Source organism: Tamandua tetradactyla, chromosome X (genome assembly GCF_023851605.1).
Source record: "Tamandua tetradactyla isolate mTamTet1 chromosome X, mTamTet1.pri, whole genome shotgun sequence".
In the NCBI taxonomy this organism is placed as follows: Eukaryota; Metazoa; Chordata; class Mammalia; order Pilosa; family Myrmecophagidae; genus Tamandua; species Tamandua tetradactyla.
Window position 1 is genome coordinate 4,334,424 of NC_135353.1, and position 14,942 is coordinate 4,349,365.

A 14,942-nucleotide genomic window follows, 5' to 3' on the forward strand; every position below is an offset into this window, starting at 1 on the left:
CATTATTTATAATACCCCAAAAGTGGAAACAACCCAAATGTCCATCAACTTGTGAACGGACTAATAGTGGTATATCTATATTCTTGAATACTTGTCAGCAATAATAAACAAACTACTGATACTCGCAACAACATGGATGCATCTTAAAAGCTTTGTGCTAAGTGAAAAGAATCAAGGCTAAATGCTACATAATTCCATTTATATGATATTATAGAAGAAACAAGAATAGATACAGAAAACAGATCAGTCGTTTCCAGGAGTTATGGTGGGGCAAAGGACTTGACTGCAAAGGTACACGAGGGAACCTTTTGAGGTGAAGAAAATGTTCTCTATCTGTATTGTGATGGTGTTGGTGTTTTCACAATCATATACACTGGTCAGAACTCATTGAATTTCACACTGAATTCAATTAGTGAAATTCAAATAGTGAATTTCTTTTATGCAAATTATATCTCAATCAACTTTACTGAAAAAGTTTATTAGAATGAATGTAATATGTAAGAGGTTATTAACGAAATTGCAAACCTCTATCAAGGGCTGTAAAAGTAGATTTGAAAAGAAATGCCAGGATGTACCATATTTGTGAATAGAAAGGCTCTCAATGAAAAAGAGATCAATTCTTTATACTCAATATAATGCCAAGAATAGCCAACATGATTTTCTTGGAATTTGACAATCTAATTATAATGTTAAGATGGGAGAGCAAAGGGCAGAAATAATAAAGACAATTCAGAAAGAACAAGAAAAGGTTATGGGTAGGACTGAGGGCAAAGAGTGTCTAACTTGGCATTAAAAATATCAAAATTCATTATAAAGCATTAATAATTCAAACAACACAAGTATAGACGAATGGATTAACAGAACAAAATAGACGGCCTACAAATAGACCCAAGCATCTATAGAAACTAAGTAATATGATGGAATTTGCATTTTAAACCAGTTGTGTATAAAATGACATTGAAACAAATGCCTTTTCACATAGAAAAAAAATCGATCCATATTTCACATCACATACAAAAATAAAATCCAAATGAATTAAAGAATTAAATGTAAAGCAATACTTTAAAATTCTTCAAAGAAAATTTGGGAACTTTTTTATGGTGACGGGATAAGGAAATGTTTCCTAAATATGACACAAAAAGCACAATCATGAAAGAAAAGATTGACAGATTTGACACCAACATTTAAAACTTTTGTATGATAAAAGACTCCATAGACAAAAGTAAAAAATCAAGTGCCATATAACACATGCCGCATATACAACTGATAAAGAATTAATACCCAGAATATATAAGGAACTCTTGCAAATCAATAAAAAAGCAACCCTATAGAAAAATAAGCAAAAGTGGGTGGCTCTGGGTGTTAGGCATTGGAAAGAGGGTGGGCTGGAAAGGAATGAAGCTGTAGCTAGAAACAAGGGGAAGTTGCAGTTTATCTGCAATTATTTTTTTCTCTCATAACATATCTGAAACAAAAATGACAAAATGTTAACAATTGTTCATTCTCATTAATATACATATATGGGTGTTGATTCATTGTTTTTTATTCTATTCTATATTCCTTTCTATATATTTTAAATTCTTTAAAATAAAAAAGAAGAAAAAAAATAAAATATAAATACTGCAAGTTTATAACAAATTTGAGCAAGGTGGTGAAATAGAAGTTAAAATTATAAATAATAATTTCACTGTATACAAGCCATAAACAAATTAGCAGGAGTAATGATTAAAATATCCCTTTCACAAAATTAAATGCATAAAATAAGTACGTTAACACTACTTTTTATGCAGATGAACAAATTGAGACTTAGAGACCCCCCCCCAACTAGTAAGTAGCAAAACTAAGATAATAAAAATTATTCTAAAGCTAGAGAAGCATTTAAACTTTGTAACAGAATAAAAAAAGACAGACTAAAGGAAATGGAAAATAAATCCCAAAGAGAATCTACTACATAAAACAATTTAGTATATATTAAATGCAGTATCACAAAACAGTAGGAAAGAATGAATTATTCAACATTTGGTGTTGGGAAACAATTGGAGGGGAAAACAATTTAGAAAATTGCCACATACCACACACCAAAATAACTTCTAGATGGATTAAACAATTAAATATAAACAATAAAAACTAGAACAATGATCCATTTAAGAATTTAATGTTGGATGCAGAAGAACCATTAAACATTAATTCATCAGAAGAAATTACAAATGAAAAGATAGATATAATTACACAAAAAATAAGATTGTTGTGCACAAAAATTAATTTAAAAGGCAAACTTGGAAAGTATTTTCCACATATACAACAGAAAAGAGGTCTAACATACACTAAATGTATTATCCATACAAATAGTGGGAAATGTCAGATTTCAATAGAAAAATGTACAAAACTCATGAAAATATGGTCATAGAAAGGAAACAAAAGTGACCAAGAAACATAAAACGTATCTGAGCTTACTGTAATAAAAAGAGCATATATTAAAACAGTAAGATTGGCAAAGATTTTAAAAGAATGACAATATCCAGCACTAGCAAAGGCATATGAGCAGAAATTGGCAGTTTTATACAATGACGTGACTTCACATAAACATACCAAGAGCTTTTAAAGATCCAGTAAAGCCACTTATAAAATCTATCATAAGAAATCATTCACTCATTCATTCATTCAGTTAACAAACATTTTGTGGTTGGCATTGTTTTAGGCACTGGGGATACAATAACAAGCAAAATAGGAAAAAAAAAAAAAAAAACCCTGTTCTTGCGGGCTTACATTCTGATACAAGGATTCAGACAATAAGTAAAATACCTAGTGTTAGGTGATGATACAGCGGAGTGGGCAGGAAAGGGCAAGAATGAGTGTTGGAGACTCACCAAGGCGATGTTGGAGTCAAGACCTGAAAAAGGTGAGGTTCATAGATGCAAAAATGTATATACATTGCAAGGCTATTCATAGTAACTTACAATTGAAAACAATTTAAATGACCTATGGATTCAGTTAAATAATTATGGTATAAATTGTACAAATGAAAATTGTACAGCTGCTAAAAATTGTTTTGAAGACTTTTTAATGATATAAGGAAACGCGCACAATATAATGACAATGGAAAATAGGGACAGAAAATAGTACATATAAGGTACAATTCCAATTATATAATCATGGAAACAAATCTGGAAAGAAGTAGAGCAAGTTTTCTCTGGATTAGAGGTTCATGGGTGATTTGTGTCAACTTCTCTCCATTTTCCAAATTTGCCATAATGACACTATTTTATTTTTAAAACCGGAAAGAAAATCAGTTTAAAAGTAGATATTACGGTCTTAAGGTGGACTATAAATTTAAGGAATTTTTAAATGGAGGTATTGGTCAGCCATGCCTAGAGTGCTGAGTCCAGGTTTGAGCACTATACATTAAGAGTAATACAGAAACCTTAACTGTCTCCTGTGTAAGGCACTAAAAATGTATGTCATGGGTGGGCCACAGTGGCTCAGCAGGCAAGAATGCTTGCCTGCCATGCCAGAGGACCCGGGTTCGATTCCCGGTGCCTGCCCATGTTAAAAAAAAAAAAAAATGTATGTCATATGAGCTCAAGAACTGGGAATATATAGGCTGAAGAAAAGATGAAAACAAAGAGCTAACCATCTTTAAATATTTGAATGGCTATCACAGGGAAGGGAAATGGAAATTACTTGACATCACTGTTGTTCCAAGGAGCAAGGCCAATGAGCTGGATTCAGAAGACAGATTTCAGGTCAGTATGAAGAACTTACTATAACAATCACAACCGTCTATTATCAGGTGATATTAAGCAACCTTTCTTGGAACTATTGACACTGAAAATAGATGACCGCACGTCCTGGATGATAAGACTGCCATTACATGATCACAGAGGACCCTGCCATTTCTGAGGTTGTTTTACACTATGACCCTTCAGTATATACAACCTGGACATTTTTAGTCTTCCCTCTGTATACAGTGAGACATACTACGTACAGATATTAATAACTTTAAAATCACATTTTCAAAATAAAAATGTTTTTTATATAATCAACCAGTAGTTCCCTTTACCATATATATATATTCCCTCTTTGAAGTGACACCTTTGAAGGCTTCATCTCAGAATACGTAATAATCACCTCGCCTCTATTCCATTGCACCGCTTCCTTCTCAATGCCCAGAGTTTATTTCAAATCTACAGTAGCAAAAATGTCACCCATTTCACAGATTTCCTACAATTTTAGAATACACTCTGGGTCTTTCCTTAGTTCTCGAGACAGTCACAGTTTCAGCCATCTCAGAAATGAAACAAGGAAGGGGCCTTCCTATGATCTCCTCCAAACTGTGGATAATTCCACCAACATTAGCAACTCTCACAATTCTGTTTAAAACACTTAGTGCTATTTAAATGAGGGACGGAGACCGAACTACCTGCCTGGAACCGTGAGAATGTAGCATAGAGCACAGCATGCTCTACAGAGCCATACACTTAGGAGGATGTGAATAAATCATCCAGGTCAGTCCAACTACTCTAATTTTTACAATTATGGAAACTGAGGCCCAAGTGACTTGTTTTAAGGAACTAGGTCAGCACCTAACCCAGGACTTAAAATCCAAAGGAGACTCAAATTCACATTTCAGAGTGATTTGTTATATCCAATTCTTCATAAGAATATTTTTTTTTCTTGCCAGGTACCTCTTTCTCTAAAGTGAGAGTTCCAGTTAAGCAACATGATATATGACTTGGTTTCAAGTAAGCCTGTGTACCTGTGAGCCTGAGGCTGGAGAGACCCTTACCTTTTCCTTACTATTTCAGCACTCTCTTCTGCCAAACATCTGCAAAATGGATATGCATCAACTACCCTTAACCGTTAGTAAGCACTCTGAGCATCAGAATGCAGACTGTTAGACACTGGGTGCCATTTATAAGTACTCAACTTTGCTGCAAAATTCAATAGTATTAACCACACCTTCTTCCTTAAAGCTGTACATTTGCCTGCATTCACTAACTACAATTTATAATTATACAGTTTAGTGGTTTTTAGACTAATGTCTATCTTCCCCCATCTCACCCTATGTGCCAAGGTGGCAGAAATCATGTCTATTTTGCTCACCGTTGTTACTCCATGCCTAGTAAATGGTATGTAGTCAGTAAATATTTGTCCAACAATTGGATGAAGTCTCTCTTCTCTTGGCTCTTCTACAATACACTTATCTCCTGATTTCCTTTCTTCCTCTCTCACCTTTACTTCCTTTGTAGCCTTTGCAGACTTGTCTTTGTTTTACCATCTCTTAAGATAAGGATTCCCCAGACTACCATCCTTGGATCTCTTCTTTCTACTTCTCAAGTCTCTCTCTCCAGCTCACTTCTTTTTAAAACTCCAATCACACATTTTTGGCTGCACTCAGTATCTCTTGCTGTGTGACCTTAGGTAAATCAAGTCACTCCCCATTTCTGGATCAATTTACTCATTCATAAAGTGAGGGAGTTGCCGCTCCACTGCCTCGAGAATAAAGTCCTAATTTCCCAGGCTTGCATTCAGTATTATTATGTTGTTTACAATCAAGCCCTCTGCCTAGCCTTCCAAACATTTCTCACACACTGTCTTTCAACATATGCTCTACTCCAACGAAACTGAGCTCCTCACTGTTTCCAATACTTGGCCTCCATTTTTCCAGCCTCTGCCTTAACACCTTTCCCATCCACCAAACTCTGCACGTCCAAAGTTCATCTTATCATCAAAGTCCAGTTCAAATGCCACTCCCAGGAATGTGTGGTTGACTTCCTTAGCTGCAAGGCCTTTTACAGATATGGATCTCATCCTCCTAGTACTATATTTCTCTGTATATTTCTTCTGTCTCCCTCTTGATTGTGCCATCTTGGAAGTTCGAAGCTATTCCTAAATCATCCTATAGCTTCCATGTTGCCTTTTGGCTTACAGTAAGCACTTAGTAACCTTTTACTGATTGGATTCTATTTAGACTAAGTTAGTCACCCTGCTTAAAACCCTTTAAATTATTTCCTCTTGTTTCTGGGGTAAAGACCAAAATCTTTACAATGGCCTATTCCAGCCATATCAGCCTTCATTCACTTTCTGAAATTTGCCTTGCTCCTCTCATCTCAGGGTCCTTGTACATGCTCTTCTCTCGGTCTATAAAACTGTTCCACCATCTCCATCAGGCTCACCCATCCTCAATCTCTACTTAACCATAATATCACTTCTTCAAGGAGCTTTTCTTAAACTCCAGGCTAGTCAGTTTCCTCTGTTATGTACCCTCATAGACCCAGCCCCATAATTTTCCTTCATCACATTTATCACTGACTGAAGTCATCATGGTTGTTTGATTATTTCATTAATTGCCTCTTCCCCACCAAACTTTAAGCTCCAAGCAAGCAGGGAACATGTCAGTTTCCTCCCCTTTGCAGCCTCTACACAGCACTTCACCACATCACTGCATGCATAGCTGTTGAATGGCTGAGTCAATGAATAACTGAATTAAGGGTAAAGACTTGGAACTTAAAGTGGACAAAACCTTTGCTTGGCTTCCTATAATTTCTTCCAAGTAAAATTGGGATGCCGGGCAGCTCTTCAGAAAAGGCTATCTAGCCTTTTACCCATCACAAGAAATTTCTCATCCACCATAAGAAATAGGATGAACACTACCTCCCAAATGTTGCAAGGAAGCCAAAATTAGTTTTCTCTAATGAACATATGGCCCCAAAAGACACAACTAACACCAAACGGTTCATTTATTCATTTAACAAACATTTATTAAGAACCTCCTCTATGCCATACACCACACTAGGGGCTGAAAGTACAATAAATTGTACTGATACTGTCACTATCTGCCTGGATTATATAATCAAGCAGTGGAATGGTGGAATACAAGCTATAGAGAAACTAAGATTAAGGAAAAACAAAACTTTATAGCAGCCACAACACTCAAATAATGCTCTTTTTGAAGGATGTAAATTCTCCATCAAAGGAGATATTCAACCCAAAGGCAAAAGCTCATGTGTACATCTTTGACTAGATGACCAAATACCTTAGACCAGTGCTATTCAACGTGCCAGTCTGTGAATTTTTATTGCCAGAGAGCACTGAAAAAAAATAAGAAATTGAGAATAAGCACTTAGAAAATTTTATGGCAATTTGACAGAATAATTTTATGTCTGTTAAATCTAATAGTAAAAATGTGGGCTCCTGTTTTGCATGTCTTTTTTATATCATTTTTTTCTAGTAATTCATAGTTATTGTACTTTACTAAAGTAACAGTCTGTGATGGAAAGGGAAATAAAAATTTAAAAAAAAAACAACTGATCCTTCACTACCAACGGTTTGACCAGCACTACAGGAGAGTCTTGCCACTCAAAGTGTGATCAGTGGAATAGCAGTTTCAGAATCACCTACGGGCTTATTAAAAGGCAGACTCTCAGGCCCTGCCCAAGACTATCCTGAACTAGAATTAGCATTTTAATAAGATTTCCAGGGGATTCCTTTGCACATTAAAGTTTGAGAAGCACCTATCTAGATGATTTCTAAATCCCCTTAGAACCCTGAGATTTCCTGATTCACTTCAGATACAGAATTTCAGAGGTGAAAGATTCCTGGAGATAGAGGCTATTTTACAGATGGAAAAACTGAGACCCATGGAGGAGCCGTCATTTTCTCAAGGTAACTGGCAAAGCCAAGAAAGTAAATTAGGAAAGCTGAGAATACAAGCCAAGTCACCTACCCCCAGGTCAGTATTCCCCTCTAGTACACTGCATGCGCCTTCCTTTTCACCCCAGTTCCCACTCTGTACCATCCCTTCAGTGACATAATTATTTTTTGAGATACTTACTGAAATAGCAGTTAATTCTTCTACCTTCCATATACTGAACGAACTTTGAATCAGCACTATTTCAAATGTCTACTTTATGATAATTTCCTTAATCCCTGCCTCTCGATTCTCCCAGCATGCCTATCATGTCTGCTATATAGACATGCTGGGGTTGCAGCAGGACTAGCACCAATTGATTCCTGGTCTTTCTGAACACATCAGAGACTTGCGTTCGCATCAGTCTAGTTGTTATCAGAAAGCAAGTTCCTCCAAGGAAGGAAACATACACTATCAGGGCCACTTTAGAAAGCTCAATATGATCAGTTTGTGGCTGACAAACAAGGGAATGGGATGTTAAGCCATATTAATAATAGTCTGGTCTCCAGAATGAGGTAAATGATGATCCCTCACTCTGTGGTTTGTCAGATCTGGGGTTTGAGGGGAGGTATGATTGTTGCCTTCAACTATCCAAAGAGCTAATTATTACAAAGAAGCAAATTTGTTCCAGAGACTCCAAAAGAGCCAATGAATGGAAGTTTCAGAGAGACAGATTTTGGGTTATAATGGGCGCTATTTTCTGACAATCGGAGTTGCTCAAAGACAGAAAGAGCCACCTAACCAGCTCTCTGTCACTGCAGAGAGTTCAAACAGAAATCAGTCAACAAATTGGATGCTTAGGACAAATTCAAAAAGTGGATGGAGAAGGAGAGCTTAATGACCTTTAGGGATCACCCCAATTCCAGCGCTTTAGTATTCTAAAATTTAGTACAGGGTACCTCTAATCTCTGAGGAAGAAAGGGCAAGACCGGGTCTTTAAAGGGGTGGTCAGAAGTTGGTGGTGGAAAGGATGAGGTTATATGACAACTGGAAAAGTGAAGTCTTGCCAGGCATCCTTTACAAAGGAAAGCAGGTTAGCCAAGGAAAACCATTCGGGCTTCACAAGGGCCAGCTGTGCTGCCCCACGCTAAGTTCTCATTACTCCACACAGAGACCAGGTCACTCCTTTCCTTTCCTACTGTACCCACACCTGCCCAACAGACAAAGATGCCAAATTCTCCCCAAAGAGGTTAAGAGCAGGATTCTGGAACTAGGTTGCCTGTGTTTTCGTTTGTTTGTTTTGTTTTGCATGGGCAGGCACCGGAAATCGAAGCTGGGTCTCCAGCATGGCATGCGAGAACTCTGCCTGCTGAGCCACCATGGCCCATCCACGTGTGTTTTAATTACCAATCAGGACACTTCATTACTCTATAACCTTGGACAAGTTATATAATCTCTCTGTGCCTCGGTTTCCTCATCTGTAAACCAAGGGTAATAATAGTGTCTGCCACCTAGAGTTGACATAAGAATTCATTGAGGTAAACGTTAAATCCTCAGCTCAGGATTTGAAACATGCTAAGCACTCCAAAATGTTAGCAATTAGTACCGTTGATGTTATAATCACTACCATGGGCAGGGCAGTGTTGCTACTTTAAGAAGCCCCCATCAACTAGCCAGATTCCTTCCCCTACCGGTTCAGAGAGGCTATGCTACAAAAGCTTCAGCCAGTCCTGGCATAGCTCCAGATAGCCAGAGCCCACTGACTCTCAATAAGCCATACTATTCATACCCCTAATCCTGCCTCCTCACTCTGCTCTCTCAAAATCCAACATCCACCCCTCCCCCATTCTTCCTATCCCGCTGCCTGGGCCACCCTCAGCTACAACCAGAGCAGCAGCAAACTAGAGGCCAGTGCCAGACAAACCATCAGGTGTTTCCTCCCTCCCAAGGACACAGCTGGGCCCAACACCATGCTGCCAGTGGGATAGGGTGGGGTCTCGGAATCTCTAGTCTAGGCTGTCAGCTCAACTCCCTGAGATTGGGGTGGCGGCAGGGGGACAGTGAGGCTGTGTTTCCCACACTGAAGCCAGAGAAGCCTCTCCCAACTTTGTGGTGGAACTCAGGCCTGACCTCAAAATGAGCCTCTTAAAGGAAGGGGTGAGGTCTCAATCTTCAAAGAAAGCAGTTATTTGCAACTTTCTACTCACTTGCATTTGAGGGCAGTAATGGGGAGAACTGGAAAGTGGCTGCATGGTTACCTCCTTCTTTCTCCTTTCCAGCAGCCAAAAGCAGCTGCAGAGAAAGAGTTAAAGGAGGAAGGAAGCTCCAGCCATTACCCCATCCCTGGTGCCTAGGGCTGTCTGGGGGGTCGTGGCTGTACTGTCTGCTCCAGCTAGGGGCCACTCTGTGGCTTTCTGCAGCAGCTGCCAGGCCCCCCCAAGCAATTTGCAAGGTCAACGTTGACCTGCTTCCAAAGAGGAACAAAACAATTCACTGACAATGAAGCAAATCGCGCATACACCACATCGCAGCCCACCCGCCCCCCCGCCTCCCAAATTCGGGCTTTACCCCAGTGCCTCCGTGCCCATATGCCACCTCTGGGCTTCCACCAGCCCCACTGGCGAACCCAGGATAGCATCACAGCTGCAGAGCATGTCTCGCCTTCCCGACCAACCCAAGGAGACTCTCAGTACGGGGGAGAGATGCTATCGCTAAAGGAGACGTGGGCTTGGGGGAGGGGGAAGGAGGGACATCTATGTTTCTTACCAAGCGCCACAGTCACTTCCCCGAAGCGGAGAGAAGAGAAGGATGAATGAACTGAAACAAGTTGGAGGTTGAGCCCTGACAGAGCTCGGCTTCCTCTTCTCTTTCTCTGGGTCTCTCTCCTGGTCCCTCTCACGGTCTGTCTCTCTGGTTTGCTCGCAAGCTTGCGCGCGCTCACGCTCTCCCTCTCCCTCTCTCTCTCTCTCTCTCTCTCCCTCTCTCTCCTCTCTCTCCTCTCTCTCTCCCTCTCTCTCCCTCTCTCTCCCTCTCTCCCTCTCTCTCTCTGTCTCTCCCTCCCCTCCTCCCCTCCCCCTTCGCTGGCTTTGGGTTCACCACTGCCTGGTGCTGAGCACGCGGCTGCGCTGGGGCTCTGAATACAGCGCTGCAACGCTTTGGATCTGTGGTTGTTTTAGGAAAGACTAAAGTAGTGTTTTATTCTTTACAGTATCCAGCAGAGAAATAGAGGGAAGCTCAGAAAGAAGGGGAGGAGCAGAGGAAACAAGGGAAGAGAAAGAGAGCAAAGGGTAAGAGCGAATAGGAGGATAAAGGAAGTATGGATTGCCATAGCTGATATGTGATGCTTACTTGCTGCTCCAAGACAGAAGACGAGTGCACTGCCTCCCTGTCTATCTCCCTTACATCCCTACCGGCATGCCTTCTCAGCTCAGTTCCAAATAAAGGTTTGGCAATCCTGTCTGTTCAGACTCCATCTCTGAAAACAATAATGATATATATATATATGTATATGTATATATATATATATATATATATATATATATATATATACATATATATATATCAATGGAGTTGTCATTTGTAATCTGCTAAGAAGAAAGAGTTCAGCCACATTGATTCTCTAATGACCTAACTTCCACCCCCACCCCAACCAAGTGGAAGTATGGACCCAATTCAGAACTGTCAGCTCAAGCCTCCCTCTACGAAAGATAGAGCAGCAACCCACAGTGTTTTCCTTTCAAAAACCTCCTAAGGAATCCAAGTGTATGTAAATGTGTGAGCCCATATGGGAGGTTGCATAAGGGGGAAAGGAACAGAGAAGGGGAGGAGGTTGACTCAAAGAAAAAAGGAATTATATTTTCAACCAGCAAAGGGAAAGAAAAACCAACATGGGTGAAGCACAGTAACAAAGAAATAGAGGTAGAAAGAGATCTGAACTAAGAATAAAATAAAGGAATTTAGGTTCAAGTCCTGCCTCTGAAAATTACTCCAACCTTAGACAAGTTACTTCTTCAGTCTGATCCTCCATGGTGAAATGACTGGGGATGAATATAGATGATCTTGAAAGACGCTTCTAGATGTAACAACTCAGGATGTGAGAACAGGTGGAGGAGGAACTGATCCTTGGAGAGAGACAAAGAGTGTAAAATGTTCTCCAGAGGTGACTCCTCAAAGGGGACCCAAAATCACATTGATTCAGCCTTCCATTTTGAGCGTTTCAGGAGCAGTATAAATATGAGCACAGGTGTAAGCAGTTGCTCCTATCAAAGAATTCCGCTTCCACCCACACATATGGCCTAGCATAAGAGTTGTTTTAATGAAACTCCTCCTGTTGTCAGAGAATAGACATTGTAATTCAGAGTATCTAATTGAAAGTGAGGTATGTTGTATATTTTAAGTAAACTGGCCTCAATATACATCCAGTTCCTGGGCCATGGTAGCCATTGAAAATGTGGTCACACTGTGCTACTTTTATTTAAACTATCCTTCTGATGTGCTGTTTTCATATGTCAATATCCTTAATAATCTCCACTACTGCCTAGCCAGGCACATGTGCTGTGCTCCAACTGCACACCTCTTCAACAGTATGTACCCGTACACTGAATATGCATCCCTAGACTTAAAGTCACTGAGCTAAAAGGAGCCATAGACACAGCTCATTATACAGAAAGAGAAATTGGCCTGAGCAAAAATCAGAACTCGCACAAAGTCAGAGGGAGTCAATGACAGAGTCAAGACCAGCATACAGGCTACTGGCCCCAGGTCAAGTATTCTGTCTACCAAAGCCATATGGAAGTTTCTGTGCACAAAGCAAGTGTGTTCGTGAGCCCATGGCTACAGATATGTACACATTTTGTGCATCGATTTATTTGTATAGGCATTCGTTAGATTTAATGGATTCATAAACTAGGAAGAAGGAATGTTGCGAACGAGCATAATGTTGCTGTATTAGTTTCCCAAGACTGTTGAAACAAATTACTACAAACTTGGTGGCTTCAAATATTGGAAACATATTCTCTCGTAGTTCCGGAGGCCTGAAGATCAAAGTGACAGCAGGGTCAAAGACCCTCTGAAAATTCTAGGGGAGAATCTTTTCTTGCCTTCTGAAGCTTCTGGTGGCTCCTGGTATTACTTGGTTTATAGGTGCATCCCTTTAGTCTCTGATTTGGTGTGTACATTGTCATCTCCTCTCTGTGTCTATGTATCCAAATCTCCCTCTCTTTTCTTTTTAAAGACACCAGTCATTGGACTTAAGGCCCATCTTAAATCCAGAATGATTTCATCGAAAGATCCTTAACCAATTCTATCTGCAAAGACCCTATTTCCAAATACAGTCATATTCTGAGTGGCCAGTGGCCAAGAATTTGGAGGGATACTATCCAAACCACCGTGGTTGTCAACTTTCAGTTTTGTTAAATAAAGACACTTAACAAACAAATCATCTACAGTACCAGCATTTTAAAAAGGAATATTTTAGAACAGAGAAGTTGGAAAAAGATACTCTCAGAACTGAAGCTGTCTTTTAAATCATACAAATTTAGCTGTATGAAAAATTAATAACTTTTTCATAATTTTTCTCATTTCACTGAAAACCACAGAAAATTTGACTAGGGCCATTTCTGGTAATGGTGAAACAATTTCTATCAGACCAAACCTCATGCAGATAACAATATTAAACTGTGAACAAAATATAAAAGTCAGCAATCTGAATGCACCAGAAAGTAATCATAAGCAGGCAGAAATTGGATGGGAATTGACACTTGGAAGAAGGGTCAGTTCACCACCTTATTAGGACTTTTGTCTGAGGGTCAGCCCCAAGTCAAAGGAGTAACTGAAACTCTACAGAAACTAGAAGTGAGTGTTGACCTACTGTTAATTATTTAACAATTGGCTCTCAAGGAAACAAAAATAGAAGCCTAGTTCTCTTTGCCAGTTTCAATGGTGTGATTACTCCCACCATGGCCAATTCCATGAACATGGAATTAGAAAGAGATATGCACCAGTAGCTCTAACAAGACAGTGCCAACAGCTCCAGCACACAACTGCTCACAGCCCTAGAGGCTTGAAGAACCAGAGGACAGAGTTCAGGATGACCACCACAGCTGGGAAGTGATAAGGGAAATCCAAGAGAGGAGAGAACCACAGAATGGGGGTTCCACATTCTGTGTATAAGCTCCATACAAATCTCTGGTGGAATCATGACATATGCAAGTGGGGAAAGATTCCAAATAGCTCAAATAAGGTCTAAAGAATTGCACAGAATTTTCAGTGCTCCCTACAATAAAGGAGACAGCGTTTGATGTTTCAGTTCAGCCACATTAACTGGCTACTAAAACAAACCAGAAAAAAAAATAGTCTGCAGAAGAATGAAAGAGAATGAAGACAAGGTACACAGGTGGTTCAGTGGTAGAATGCTCACCTTCCATGTGGGAGACCCAGGTTCGATTCCCAGGCCATGCACCACCAACACCCCCCCCCCCAAAAAAAAGAGAATGAAGAGATACTGCCATATAGCATTCATAATGTCCAGAATCCAAAATTACCAGTAAAACAAAGAAACCAGAAAATGTTACCCATAATCAAGAGAAAATCAATCAATGTAGAACTGCTCTGCAATCATTCAGATATTGAAAGTAGCAGAGAAGGATTTTAAATCATCTATCATAACTCCTCCAATGAACATAAAGGAAAACTTGATCAAATAAATAAACAAATGAAGATCACAGCATAGATACAGAAACAATAAAAAGAATCAATTGTAAATTCTAGAACTGGAAATTAAAGTATTTGAAGCAAAACTCACTACTTGGGATTATTAGAAAGGATGGAAGAAGCAGCCAGTTGACTTAAAGATAAATCAATAGATGTTATGCCATCTGAAGTACTGAAAGAGAAAATATTGAAAAAAATGACTAGAGCCTCAGTGATCTCCGGGACAATATTAGAGTTCTAACATGTATGTAATCAGAGTCCCAGAAGGAGAAGAAAATGAGAAGGAGGAGAAAACTATTTGAAAGATAATGCCTAAAATACTTCCAAATTTGATGAAACAAAATTTACAGATTCAAAGATCTCAGTGAGCTCCAAGGAAGATAAGCACAATGAACAACACATTCAGATATGTCATAGTCAAATGTCTGGAAACCAAATGAAATGAGAAAATCTTGAAAGCAGCACTACCCCCGAAAAACATTTACATACTGAAGAACAACAATTCAATTGACCACTGACCTCTCATTGGAAAAGAGACAGCAAGTATAAGGTGCTGAAATAAAAAAAAAAAATTATGATGATTTGTCACCAGCATACTTAC

At 39.3% G+C, this 14,942-nt stretch overlaps 1 protein-coding gene across 1 annotated transcript in view; it reads right to left on the reverse strand.

Annotated features, from left to right (window-relative positions):
* The window catches only part of GABRA3 (gamma-aminobutyric acid type A receptor subunit alpha3), a 249,801-nt gene extending 239,177 nt beyond the window's left edge, over positions 1–10,624 (reverse strand). Inside the window, exon 1 of the mRNA XM_077146483.1 lies at positions 10,397–10,624. The gene's annotated coding sequence lies outside the window, so the exon portion shown is untranslated. The remainder of the gene's footprint in view (positions 1–10,396) is intronic.
* Positions 10,625–14,942: the final 4,318 nt, after the last annotated feature.